The 12,919-nt window shown below is 45.6% G+C and overlaps 7 non-coding genes across 7 annotated transcripts; 4 read left to right on the plus strand and 3 right to left on the minus strand.

The window, feature by feature from the left end:
- Positions 1-610: 610 nt before the first annotated feature.
- trnan-guu (transfer RNA asparagine (anticodon GUU)) lies at positions 611-684 on the minus strand. Its single transcript has one exon. It is a non-coding gene; the product is annotated as a tRNA-Asn (tRNA).
- A 2,822-nt stretch (positions 685-3,506) lies between these two features.
- Positions 3,507-3,588, minus strand: trnas-uga (transfer RNA serine (anticodon UGA)). The gene has a single exon. It is a non-coding gene; the product is annotated as a tRNA-Ser (tRNA).
- A 1,533-nt stretch (positions 3,589-5,121) lies between these two features.
- On the minus strand, positions 5,122-5,195 carry trnan-guu (transfer RNA asparagine (anticodon GUU)). The gene has a single exon. It is a non-coding gene; the product is annotated as a tRNA-Asn (tRNA).
- Positions 5,196-6,141: 946 nt separating this feature from the next.
- Positions 6,142-6,258, plus strand: LOC138236070 (U5 spliceosomal RNA). The gene has a single exon (XR_011188470.1). It is a non-coding gene; the product is annotated as a U5 spliceosomal RNA (small nuclear RNA).
- Positions 6,259-6,485: 227 nt separating this feature from the next.
- Positions 6,486-6,627, plus strand: LOC138236128 (U4 spliceosomal RNA). The gene has a single exon (XR_011188522.1). It is a non-coding gene; the product is annotated as a U4 spliceosomal RNA (small nuclear RNA).
- A 1,170-nt stretch (positions 6,628-7,797) lies between these two features.
- LOC138236148 (U4 spliceosomal RNA) lies at positions 7,798-7,939 on the plus strand. The gene has a single exon (XR_011188542.1). It is a non-coding gene; the product is annotated as a U4 spliceosomal RNA (small nuclear RNA).
- A 4,835-nt stretch (positions 7,940-12,774) lies between these two features.
- Positions 12,775-12,856, plus strand: trnas-uga (transfer RNA serine (anticodon UGA)). Its single transcript has one exon. It is a non-coding gene; the product is annotated as a tRNA-Ser (tRNA).
- Positions 12,857-12,919: the final 63 nt, after the last annotated feature.

A 12,919-nucleotide genomic window follows, 5' to 3' on the forward strand; every position in this document is an offset into this window, starting at 1 on the left:
TCCCCCGCCTGAAAGTCTAATGTGTGCGTTCAGAGAGTCACAGGTCAAGAGCCAGGCAGGAGGACAATGGACAGAAGAGCCAACGAACTAAAAATAAAAGAACAGATATGAAAAAGCCACCATCTTTTTCTTTTTGACATTTTCCGACTTTCACGCAAGCCAGGACAAAGTTGCTTGTAGCTACTTGTGGATTCAAATACTCTATCGAGTGCTTTGATGAGTTTTTGCAATTTGATTGTCGTCCTGTCAGCCTGTTTCTGTTTTTTTTTTTTCAATCTAGGGATGGAAAGTATGAGGGAAATGATGGAGCAATCAATAACCGCTCCGGAAAAATGGCAGAAAGAAATGGTCCGTCACTAAGGACATTTGTGAAGCAGAGGACTGACATCACCACAAAGGCGACACATTCTGCTGATGGTTTTGGTGAATAATGATTGAGGCGCGTTAAGAGAAAGGTAGCTGTGTCAGCATGCGTAGGCTGCAAAGGATCAAGCAAAGGTTTACTCCATGCTGAAAAGAGAAGAAAAGAAGCACAACGTTTCGACTGTGGAGCCTTCTGCGCCATCTTCTTTAGCGGTGATGATGTTTACATTGGAAAAACGGAGACATGCGTCCCTGGGTGGGCTTGAACCACCAACCTTTCGGTTAACAGCCGAACGCGCTAACCGATTGCGCCACAGAGACTGACGACCGCTTGTGCTCCCTACATTTGCAGGTTTATGGTCAAAGAAAATAATCACTTGCGCTTCTTGCAGCCGGCAATCTTTTTCCACTGACAACCAAGAAATGGATTTCATCTTTCACAAGCTGTATGGATTTCTTCAAAAACAAGTTATTCCAGAAAGGAAATGAATTCTTGCATTAAACTGAACCAAGCTGTACATGTTTGTCTGAAATGAGACATTCGGCACAACAAGACACGGAGAGAGGCACCGCTGGTATTCAGACCCAGGATCGCCTGCTTACCAGGCAGGCATTTTAAGCCACTAGGGAACAGCGCCAGCGGAGCACCACGCTTTTACAGACACTTGGACACATCTGCGTTCGGTGTGCACTTAACCTGCTCTCTGAGCCCGTTGCCTCCGTCCCATTTAATAGCAGAACTGATGCCAAGAGAAATGATGAGAAATGGCATTTATCGGGCACTTTTCATGTCCAAGGAGCTCAATGCCCTTGACACCTCCCCAAGGCGACAGAGCTGTGCATTCTTTGGCGACACCATTTTTTCTTTTGTTTAATTTCTATACTTATTGATAGAATAAAAACGATATGTCATGTACTGTAAGGGAAATGTCTCTTTTCATGGGGAAAGCTAGCACCAGCAAATGTTGTGTTTAGAAGAAGTGATTTAACATGACACGTGACCTAATTTACCGGAGCAAAAGCTCACCCAGCAAGCCCTGCTTTACTTCTACAGGAGAGAAGTACTGTAGAGTCTGCAAGATGTTCAGCTGGGTACCTACGTCAGCATGCCTCGGCTGCAAAGGAACAAGTAATAGGTTTATTGCATGCTGAAAAGAGAAAAACGGAAACACAGCGTTTCGACTGTGAGGTCTTCTCACACCTGAAGAAGCCTCACACCTGTAAAAGGCTCCATGGTTTTCTTTCTTCTCTTTTCAACATGGAATACACCTATTGTCTGCAAGATGTGACAATTTCATGGTGTTTTGGAAGAAAACCTTTTTTCTTTGAATTCAAAATCAATCGGAATTTCAGCACGACACATCAACACTTTTTCTGTTTTAAGGAGATGATATTTTAAACCTGATAAAAATAGTAGGAAACACAAGTTTCTTGCTGTGAAAATTTAGATGGGGAAGTGTACTACTAGTAGCAGTGTAGAGCTCTCTGTGGTGGAGTGCAAGCACGTGTTCTATGGGCCAGTGGCGTAATGGATAACGCTTCTGACTTTGGATCAGAAGATTGTAAGTTCGAGTCCTGCTTGGCTCGCGAGGCTTTTAAACCTCTCAGGTTCCTCGGTAACAGGTTGCCGTCATGTATATGAACTATAGAAAAGCATTTGCCACAACCCGTAAATTAGCACGCAAGTGCGGGCTGGTGAACACAGAACTGTATGGAGATCATCTCCAGCTCTGAGCTCAATTGCAATGAAAAAACATGCAGAAAAGAACTGGAGAGCAGCTGAATTTGTGCTCAGTAGGGTGGGGAGGACTCAGCATTGCTATTGTTCTAATTGGCATGAACTGCAGGGGATCTGAATCAGAACATGTCAGATAGTTCGATCATTGCGTCAATATGTAGGCCACGTTAATACAGAATTATTACTTTGTCTGTCTCGTCTTTGTATATAGCTGAATGTCCCTGACAATTTCATGTTAGTTTTTAAGAACGACATTGGTGCTAATATATACATATATAGCATATAAGGAAAACGTAAATGTTTAGTCCATGCTGAAAAGATAAGAAAACCGCCACAACGTTTCATCTTGGAATAAATCTTTACTTGTTGTTTTGCAGCCTACCCATTCTGACCTAACTCCTCCCTTGAAATTCCCTAACAGATAAGGGTACCTAACGGCTCATGCGATGCTCAGTTGCAATTTGTCCCAAAACAAACAAGAACAGCAGCTGAGGGTTTGAGTTTGAACATGCACTGTATTAAAGCAGCTTTTATTTCCATTGATAAATGCTAGATATTCCTACAGAGATTCTCCAGGTGAGTAAGCGATTCCTGTTTCTGTTTCTATTTCTGTTTCATATATATACATTATATATATATATGTTACATGTGTCTCTGCAATAGTATAAATGTGTTATACACTATCAGGGGCTGCTTTTTTGTGCACCTCATCTACAACAAGGGTTTTTTTTTCATTTATGTTTGTGGACCTTCACCATTTGAGGAAGTGAGTTAGATAAGAAAGTTACAGGTATGGTGAGCAATGACTGACAAAGGCACGTACTGGGTATTCCTTACAGAAGTGTAAGCAATTTGTTCTAAAAAACACCGGCTAAAGTCCAACATCGTTAGCAATCTTATTACTTAAACAGAATTAACATCACTAAACTGTAAGGTGCTGGTACATGCGAGTAGATTTGATCTTCTATTAAACAAAAATGCAATTACAGCTCTAAAAAGGTCAACCTAGACTTCTGTAACAGATCTGTTCAGGTCATCGCTGTTTCTCTGACCTTGTGAGTCTTTGGAATTTTAAAAGTGTATTTTGCTTGCCTTTCATGTGGTCTGTGTACAAGTCACTGTGGCGTATGCGGTCCTACACAGCCTTGCTATAGACGTGACGAGCCTCCGCTATGTTGCAATGGAGAACAGGTTCAGTACGGAGCTGCTGAGAAAATTCAGCTGGAAAGCTCGTTGCAGAAAAGCATCGTTATCTGTGTCCAGCGGCAAAGCGTCCATCGTGGGTGCTGAAGAATCGATTTCACAGGCTGCGGGTCCAGGCGATTTAGAGTGTTAAAGGTCCCAGCGAAAACGGAACGGCGCTGGTCCTTTTACACGCACGCACGCAACCAAATGCAAAGGACGCCGTAGTCGGCAGGATTTGAACCTGCGCGGGGAGACCCCAACAGATTTCAAGTCTGTCACCTTAACCACTCGGCCACGACTACAGCGAGCGCTGCGGCCGCTGCCTTCTTGCTACAATCGAACAGGGAGTGCGAGGCGGCGGCGGCAGTGGAGGCAACTTTTTTCAAGTTCGCTCTCCGTTTTTACGCCATACGTGCAAGCACACACACACACACACCTCAGAGGACTTAAGGGTGGCTTCAAGTTGGAATGATAAAGTCTCCCCGTTCGGACATGAAACAGAACGTTCTTAGACAGAAAGCAATCAACAACGGAGACATGTGGACGACGATTTTAGTCACTGCACTTTGAATAGCATTTTTACTCCAGTTACAGGAGATGCACCAATGGCCCTTGACCTACGCTCTTACCAATGCCTTGAACATTCAAACAAAACAGCCCTCAAGTCCTGCGGTTTAATATAACGCTGTTACGTGTCGAGGCAGTATTTGACTCTGTCCTACCGTTGAGACACGGGGCGTATATGGAAACGAACACATGCTACGGATCGTCTCTAATCGGTCCCTACAGTTGGAAGGCTCCTTGAAGCGTGCACCCCCATCATTCATCTTTGCGCATCTGTGAAAGGTAGACTCTTGAGCAATGTTTGAGCCAGCTCTAAGGCAACTAACTAGTGCTATTGGACAGACACCTCTGGAAGATCCTAAGAGTCTCTTAACACCACTTCCAGCAGCAAGCTTAATTGTTCGCTGGAGGTCTCCCACCCAGGTACTGACCAGGCAAAAAATCACCAGTACATTGAATGAGGAAGTTAATCCTGAAATCCAATTACATATCTCAAGGTAAGACAAATCCATAAGAACATGTCTTAGTATTACTTCGTTTACATTAGTATGGCACTGAGTTGGAGCTCCTCTTTAAGCTGTGGTTTAGTTTTGCATTCATGTGTTTCTAGAGCAGTTATTTATGGGGGTGGGTGGGTCTTTCACAGAGGCTCAGGACAAATCCCCCGCCTGAAAGTCTAATGTGTGCGTTCAGACAGTCACAGGTCAAGAGCCAGGCAGGAGGACAATGGACAGAAGAGCCAACGAACTAAAAATAAAAGAACAGATATGAAAAAGCCACCATCTTTTTCTTTTTGACATTTTCCGACTTTCATGCAAGCCAGGACAAAGTTGCTCGTAGCTACTTGTGGATTCAAATACTCTATCGAGTGCTTTGATGAGTTTTTGCAATTTGATTGTCGTCCTGTCAGCCTGTTTCTGTTTTTTTTTTTTTCAATCTAGGGATGGAAAGTATGAGGGAAATGATGGAGCAATCAATAACCGCTCCGGAAAAATGGCAGAAAGAAATGGTCCGTCACTAAGGACATTTGTGAAGCAGAGGAGTGACATCACCACAAAGGCGACACATTCTGCTGATGGTTTTGGTGAATAATGATTGAGGCGCGTTAAGAGAAAGGTAGCTGTGTCAGCATGCGTAGGCTGCAAAGGATCAAGCAAAGGTTTACTCCATGCTGAAAAGAGAAGAAAAGAAGCACAGCGTTTCGACTGTGGAGCCTTCTGCGCCATCTTCTTTAGCGGTGATGATGTTTACATTGGAAAAACTGAGACATGCGTCCCTGGGTGGGCTTGAACCACCAACCTTTCGGTTAACAGCCGAACGCGCTAACCGATTGCGCCACAGAGACTGACGGCCGCTTGTGCTCCCTACATTTGCAGGTTTATGGTCAAAGAAAACAATCACTTGCGCTTCTTGCAGCCGGCAATCTTTTTCCACTGACAACCAAGAAATGGATTTCATCTTTCACAAGCTGTATGGATTTTGAAATGTATGGACGATGCCAGGTGTCCCACAACACCACAGCGCCGACACACCTTTGGTTGTCCCACATAAAAAACATAGCCATTGCAGGCGCCCAGCCGGATTGTAGAGGGCAGGTGCCTTAAGCCTCCATTTACATTGTCCGGTAGCAAGCGAACCTCGAATTTCCTTGCTCCTGTTTTTATACCGTCAACATCTCTAACCTCAGTTCCATGGTGGACGGTGCAGTACTGCTTAAGCCAGGTGTGAATGTCCTCCGTCTTTGCCAGTTCCGAGAACATAACAACATGCACCGTTTTCCTCTCTCTCTCTGTCAGAGGCTGCAAGTTGATCTTCTCAAGGGCAGGAACTTTCCCTCTTTTTGCCTCAAACACATCCACACATTGTTCAAACAGAGAATAGGTAGCAAAAACAACCTCAAATGCTTTCTGACCTGGGAGAGCGAAGATGAAATCCAAGTGCCGAGGTTCAAAGCCACGTTCCTTCTGTAACACTTTTCTGCTGAACTGCATACAATCCATGAAGAGGTCATCCAAAAGCTCAAAACGTACAGCATTCTTGCGGGATCCAAAGGTTGCCATCTCAAACTGCAAAACAAACACTGCTTCCACAAAACAAGAAAACAATCCAACTACTCTAACTACAGGCTGATCAAGGTATCTCCCCTGCCAGGTAAGCCGAGAGCCGCAGGCGATGAGCCCAGAGCTGAACGGGCCCCACTGGCTCGTTTGTAAGGCCAGGTGCATTGCCAACCACGACCGGCAGGGCAGAGGCCTTGAAGGCGGCCTGGGCTCCTGCAGCTGTCCAGCCACGCACTCTGGTTTCTCTTCATCTCGTACAAATCTTTTGCCTTTTACTAAAGATTTCCATGGAGAGGAACATGAATGAGTTCCATACAATTTTTGTGCTTCCCTGCCTTCGGGTGGGGCGCAGCTGGGCTGGTCAAAGAGAGAAACTAAAACCGCTCACAATCGCTCTTATTACGGCGACTGTGGCCGTCTGCTCTGCGAGTCCTCGGTCTCCGCCTCTCTGATTGGCGCTCTTTTCTTTGGGGGGCGGGAATATGCTGTGAAATATGAAGCGTTACAGCAACGACATGCCATGAGACGATTGATAACGATTTCCATAGGATCCCCGCGGTTGCCTGGCAACCGTCAGCTTTGCGCAGTGGCAGTATCGTAGCCTGTGAGGTTTAGCCGAGGCGCGATTATTGCTAGTTGAAAACTTTTCCCAATACCCCGCTTCCGCCGGTTTGCAATACAATCGGCGAAAGCAATTTTTGACAGTCTCGTCAGAGACTGAGCAAGGTGTTTAAAGACAGATTTTGTCATGGTAACATCATGGTAGAAAGAAACAAGCTTGTTACGTCTCAACAGAAACGCTCTTTAGCTCTTTCAGCGTTATGCAGAGAACAGCGTCTGTCGAGATCACTTTTGAGTCAGCGCGAAACGCCGTGTGCTGTCAGTTTGATTTCATATTGCTCGTAGCGGCGCCCGGCTTTTGTCTGTCAAACGTTAGGTTGCGCTTCTTCATGCTGCATCGTCGGCATGAGTGGAGCTTTTTAAACGTCTGTACTTACTGCGCCCCATAAGAAATCGTTTGTCCCCGTTCAAAAGAGATTGTGCGATGCCCTGCAGCGTTCGCAAAGCAAACCTTTGACAGTTTGAAAAGAGGAATTTATTCTGCTTCCTGTGCGTGCAGTAGTTACAAAGTTGAACGTCTTTACACGATCTGCTGCAGTTTTCAGTGGGCGGGCTTTGTCAGATGGCTTGGAAAAACGCACTGTGTTTCGGCTCGGGAAACATCATGAGCAGTGTCCTGCATGTTTTCTGTGTATAGCTGTCTTTTAACGCATACAGAATTCATTCGAAATCATTGTAAGATTCTCCCTCAGTTCCGTTGTGCAGTGCTTTACCTCTTTCAAAAGGCTTCACTTTCCTAGTCACATTCCAAGGCTCATCGAACCCGGGCTGTTTCCTCCAGCGGTATAGTATTGCAGTGAGACAGCACGATGCCTGCAAGACTATGTCACACTAAACGCCACAGATTGTGTTTGTCTGTTCGTGTCAGTCGTCCTGCAGCCACGGGAAGTGGGACACAAACATGCTGCAATGCTTTCAGGACGTTAGGATTTGTTTGTGCAACATCCGAGAAGAGTACTTGTGGCTTGAATGTGAACTGTACGTGCCCGCCCCCTTTCCTCTGTAGTGCATGAGTTCCTCCCGGCATGCCCTTCGTCATTGTTCTGTCATCTTGTATTTAAAGGGTTGTATTTCTGCTGCTGAAAATAAGCAACGGTTTTCTCACAACGCCCTTTGTTCCCGACGGAGCCCTTGTCTGTCATGAAATTCTTCAAAACCTCAAGCTAGAAGAAGAAGACGACAAATATGAAGCGTTACAGCAACGACATGCCATGAGACGATTGATAACGATTTCCATAGGATCCCCGCGGTTGCCTGGCAACCGTCAGATTTGCGCATTGGCAGTATCGTAGCCTGTGAGGTTTAGCCGAGGCGCGATTATTGCTAGTTGAAAACTTTTCCCAATACCCCGCTTCCGCCGGTTTGCAATACAATCGGCGAAAGCAATTTTTGACAGTCTCGTCAGAGCGTGACATAGTCTTGCAGGCATCGTGCTGTCTAACTGCAATACTATACCGCTGGAGGAAACAGCCCGGGTTCAATGAGCCTTGGAATGTGACTAGGAAAGTGAAGCCTTTTGAAAGAGGTAATGTCGACGCTTTTTTAACAGAGCACCAAAAAAGCGTCTTTTTTGAAGGCCTGGGTACTGAGCATTGGTGGTTCAGTGGTAGAATTCTCACTTCCCACGTGGGAGGCTCTGGTTCGATTCCCAGCCAAAGCAGTGGCTTTTGCAGCGAGCGGCTCCATCACTTGCATCCCCTTGCAACTCGCAACTGAAAACCCACTGAAGCAAAGCATTTGTTAGCCAGGTCAGTACCCGGATGAGGGTGAGCTACAGGGAAAAACAAAGTTTCCAGCTGGAAGCGGTGTTAATGGTGCCGGTGGGGGGGCGCTCAACCTGAGGTCTGTGCGGGTCCCAATGCCCCAGCATAGTGACGGAGACGCTGTGTTGTAAAAGGGCGCTGTCTCTTGGATGAGATGTAAAACCGAGGTCACAGCGCTCTGTGGTCATTAAAAATGACCACCAAAACCTTTGACAAAAGCTCTTGGTAATTGATGGTCTTCAATAATGCTTCTCCTTTAGGTACATTTTAAATCAGCTGAAAAATGCTGTGAAATGGGGGGTCACTTCACGCCAGTGTAGGATTTGGGTTACAAGAACCATGAAACTGCACGAGAAAGCCCGTACACTGAATTACACGGCTTTCTATTCAAAGGAGGGCAAAAGAAATTCCCTGAGTTCGATTTTTTGCAGCACAGAGAGGATTGCTGTCGTGAGGCTGGTTAGCTCAGTTGGTTAGAGCGTGGTGCTAATACCGCCAAGGTCGTGGGTTCGATCTCCATACAGGCCAGGTCGTTTTCTCCTCTCTTACAAAAGCTGTTAGGTTCCTTTCCGTGGTGAGATGGGTTGTCATGCAACGCTGCCACATAGTGCCGACAGACAATTAAATGACAAAAATGAAGAGAGTTAAAGCAGCTGGAAAGGTTTTCTTACAACTTTTGAGCTGACACAGTTTTGGAAAATGTTTTCTTCACGCTGCACTGTACCACATAGGCAGCCAAGAGTCTCCAAAACAAAACAGAATTGACAGTCATATAATGTCCATTAACCCCGGTTTTAAACACAGACTCATGTCTGCCATCATAAGAATATGAGTCCAATATTTTAGAATATAGTCAGAATGTCTTCTAACCTTACCTGTGGTGTCTTTAATCCCTATTGCTCAATGCATGGTGTACGTACTGCATACATGTGTCTTGAGAATGAGGAATGGGCCCCTGAGACATTTACCTGTTTCACAAATGATCGGATTTTACTAGAGATTCTGTTTGGGATTCAGATGTGCATTCGGACAGCAATTCCTTTCAAGAAATGATACGTTCTGGATGAGGTCAAAGGTGCTGGAACACTGTATTTAGGATGTGTTTGCAGTGATTGTGTCTCCTGCTTCAACGCAGTGATATATAGATGTGCTCCTGTAATTTATTGGTACATGCCCAGGGCAGTAAGTAGTCTGAGGATTTATTTCCAGAAGGCATAGAGCAGTGAAACAGTGAAGTAGTGCAGCACACTGGATCATTATATTATTAGAATCTATTCTACCTAAATTATTACATTATACACAACTTGAGCTCTCAGCACCGTACTGAGCCCAGGTGTTTTTCTAAAGCTGTCAGGTGCAGTTCATTTACATGAAGGAAATCTCTTACTGGGTACGATTACAATGCAGTAAGTAGCACAGGCTACTAAGGGAGTAGCCTGATGCGTTTAAAAACAACCAGCGCCAGGCAGGAGTCGAACCTCCAAACTCCTAATCCATCGTCAGACACATTATCCATTGCACCACTGGCCCTGGTGTGACACTGCAGGACTGTAACCCAGTGAGCTTAGCACTGCAACTAGTAAAATATTATCCCCGGTCCATTCTTTTCCAAAAGTGAGAAACACCTGTTTTCTACATTTTGTCTGTTTTAAAACCATATCTCTTTAAACCAAACCAAGAGTTTGTCTTTTGCACTGATATTCTGATTCATTTCGATTTCAAAGAAAAAAAAAACATTACCTTCCAAAGCATCATAAAATTGTCCCTTCCTCCAGACTCTACTTCTCTCTTGTAGTAGTACAGCAGACCTTTCCAGGTGATCAGATCACAGAGTCCGAAATGAGCTTCCTCCATCAAGCAAAGTACCTGAACATGACTCTGTCATCATGAAAGCGCCCCTGTAATAAAGAAATTAAATCCGAAATCAAGAGGGCAGTTGCCTACTGAAGTTCAAGAAGTCATAAATTTTAACCTAGCAACACATTAAAGGCTGCATCTATACAAGTACGATTCTAGAAATGCTCACCAGATTACGTTTTAAGAAAGAACTGCGCCTCAGGTTCCGCCGAGATCTTAACTCGGATGGCAGGATTCAGAGTCTGGAGTGTGGAATGATGGCGCACGGAGGGTCCACATACTGTGGATCCCTCAGTGATCTTCCGCGTGTTCAAACTGCCAGCGTGTGACTCCCCTGTCCCCCTGACCTCATTGCTCTGCTCTCGCCTCTCTGCAGCTGAGCCCGACTCATGGTAAAGTGGAAAAAAATATGCCCTCAACGTGAGATTTACTCTGGAGTGAGGATAGTTGTTACCTTCTTATCGTTGAAACGGATGTATGTGATGTGGCGACTAGTTTCTTCTCCATTAGCAGGCTTAAGGTTAAAGAAAAAAACATTGCTGACTTCTTTTTTTTTTGCCAGCCGCGAGCGCTGATTAGCGAGGTTTGTATTTCATGTTTTGCAAGTTGCATCCATTTTAAGAAAAACAAGTCATTCAAGACAGGAAATGAATACTTGCATTTAATTAAGTCTAGCCGTAGGCGGTTGTCTGTAAGGACCAGTTCTGTTCGAGAAGACAGAACAAAGAATGCACCACTGGGATTCGGACCCAGGATCTCCTGTTTAAGAGACAAGCGCTTTAACCAACTAAGCCACGGCACCCCGGGAGTATTGTCCTTTTGCAGCCACTTGGACACGCCACTCAGACACATCTGCATTCGGTGTGTGCTCCGCCTGCTCGCTGAGCAAGTTGCCACCTTTACATACAATAGCAACATCGACACCAAGAGAAAGGATGACAAATGGCTTTTATCTGGAACTTTTCATGTCCAAGGAGCTCAATGTGCTTTCTGTGTACAACAGGGCCACTGAACTCCACACTGGCCACTGAACCACAGCAGTGGCTTGCTGGCTTGACATCTCCCAAGGAAAATGTTGAAATCGCATGTGGAACAGGAAAAGGACCCTCGAGTACGAGGGAAAAAAAAGAAAAAGATCATCTGGAGCGCGCCAACCCATTTCTGGACAGCCCAGTTCTGTTCACGAGGTGGCTGAGTGGTTAAGGCGATGGCTTGTTAATCCATTGTGCTCTGCATGTATGAGTTCAAATCCCACTCTTGTCGGTTTCCATGTCTGACATGTGTGCCCGTTCGACGTTGGCCCTCCTTTTGTTTGCTCCAGTACTAGAGCCTTACATTTTCTAGCGGTGGCTGAACATGGTATAGTAGGCTAACGTCGGTATCGAGCAGTGGCAGTAACAGTATTTACGTGCCACTGCTGCCAAGTGGCTCTGGGTTGAGACCGCGTTTTCACTTACTTGCAGCACAAACGGAGAAAGCGATTTTTGACAGTCTCTCGAGAGACTGCGCTAGGTGTTTAGGGATAGACTTTGTCAGTTCCCCCTGGGATGATGGCCTCTCAAATAGTTTGTGATTCCTCTAGACGTTTATACAGTAGAAGCCTGCTTCGTGGCTTAAATCCAAGCTAAGGAAACGAGTTAGAGGTCTGATGCAGAACTGCGAATTCAATGAAGGGGAACACTACAGTACATTGCACTGTATGTGTGAGGAAAGCTGCCCCCTTCTGTTCCTTGTCGACCGAACAGAGGACTGTAAAGGATACCGCCAAGAAACTTTAGGATGCTGGTTGGAATCCAGCTCCAAAGAGGCCCCTTTGGGTGTTATGTCATCAAAAAGTAAGAACAGAGAATCTCCCTTTGATCAAAAGCGCAACAGAACTGTTTTCCGTGGAGCAGGTTTCAGACCCGTAGACCTGTTTTATTTGTAGGGCAGGGCGCATTCCCAAACGCGAATCTCCTGTTTTAGAAATGCTTTGGGCGGCGTGAAGTGAAAATAAGAAGTGGGCTCCAGATGCACATGGAAGCAATCAAGTGTTTCATCCGAGCTGTTTCAAAGACTGCTCAACAGCTTTCCTTTTACAGAGGCCCAACGATTAATGATGGGGGTGCACCCTTCAATGTGCCTTACGACTCTAGGGAGTGATTGAGACGATTCGTAGCGTGTGTTCATTTCCCTCTATTCCCCATGTTGCAGTGGTAAGATGACGTAAATTCCTGCTTCGACACGTAACGGCGTTATAATCAAGTACAGGAGCTGAGGGCTTTTGTTTTGTTTCGTTTTCTATGGCGTTCGTAAGCGCGCAAAACAAAGACAATTCCTGCGTCTAACACGAATGTAAATGCTTTTGAAAGTGCAGTGTGGTGCAGCTTGTAAAATCCTTGTCCACATTTGTGGTTTGTTGATGTTTTTTCTGTCTGCCAAAGTTGCATTTTGACATCCGGACGGGGAGACTTTATCATTTGAACGTGAAGCCAGCCTTAAACCCTCTGAGGCGTGTCTGTCTGCCGGCATGTATCTTGTGAAAGGTTTTTTTTTTAACAGAGAGCGACTTTAAAAAGGTTTCCGCAGCCACCTCGCACTCCGTGTTAGATTATAGGAGGAATGCGGCGGCGGCGAGCTCGCTGTAGTCGTGGCCGAGTAGTTAAGGCGATGGATTTGAAATCCATTGGGGACTCCCCGCTCAGGTTCGAATCCTGCCGACTACGGCGTCTGCCGCACGTCACCTTGTGCCTGTGCGGCAAAGGCGAAGTGCCGCTTCTCCTTTCCTG

Source organism: Lepisosteus oculatus, unplaced genomic scaffold, assembly GCF_040954835.1.
Source record: "Lepisosteus oculatus isolate fLepOcu1 unplaced genomic scaffold, fLepOcu1.hap2 HAP2_SCAFFOLD_87, whole genome shotgun sequence".
Lineage (NCBI taxonomy): Eukaryota > Metazoa > Chordata > Actinopteri > Semionotiformes > Lepisosteidae > Lepisosteus > Lepisosteus oculatus.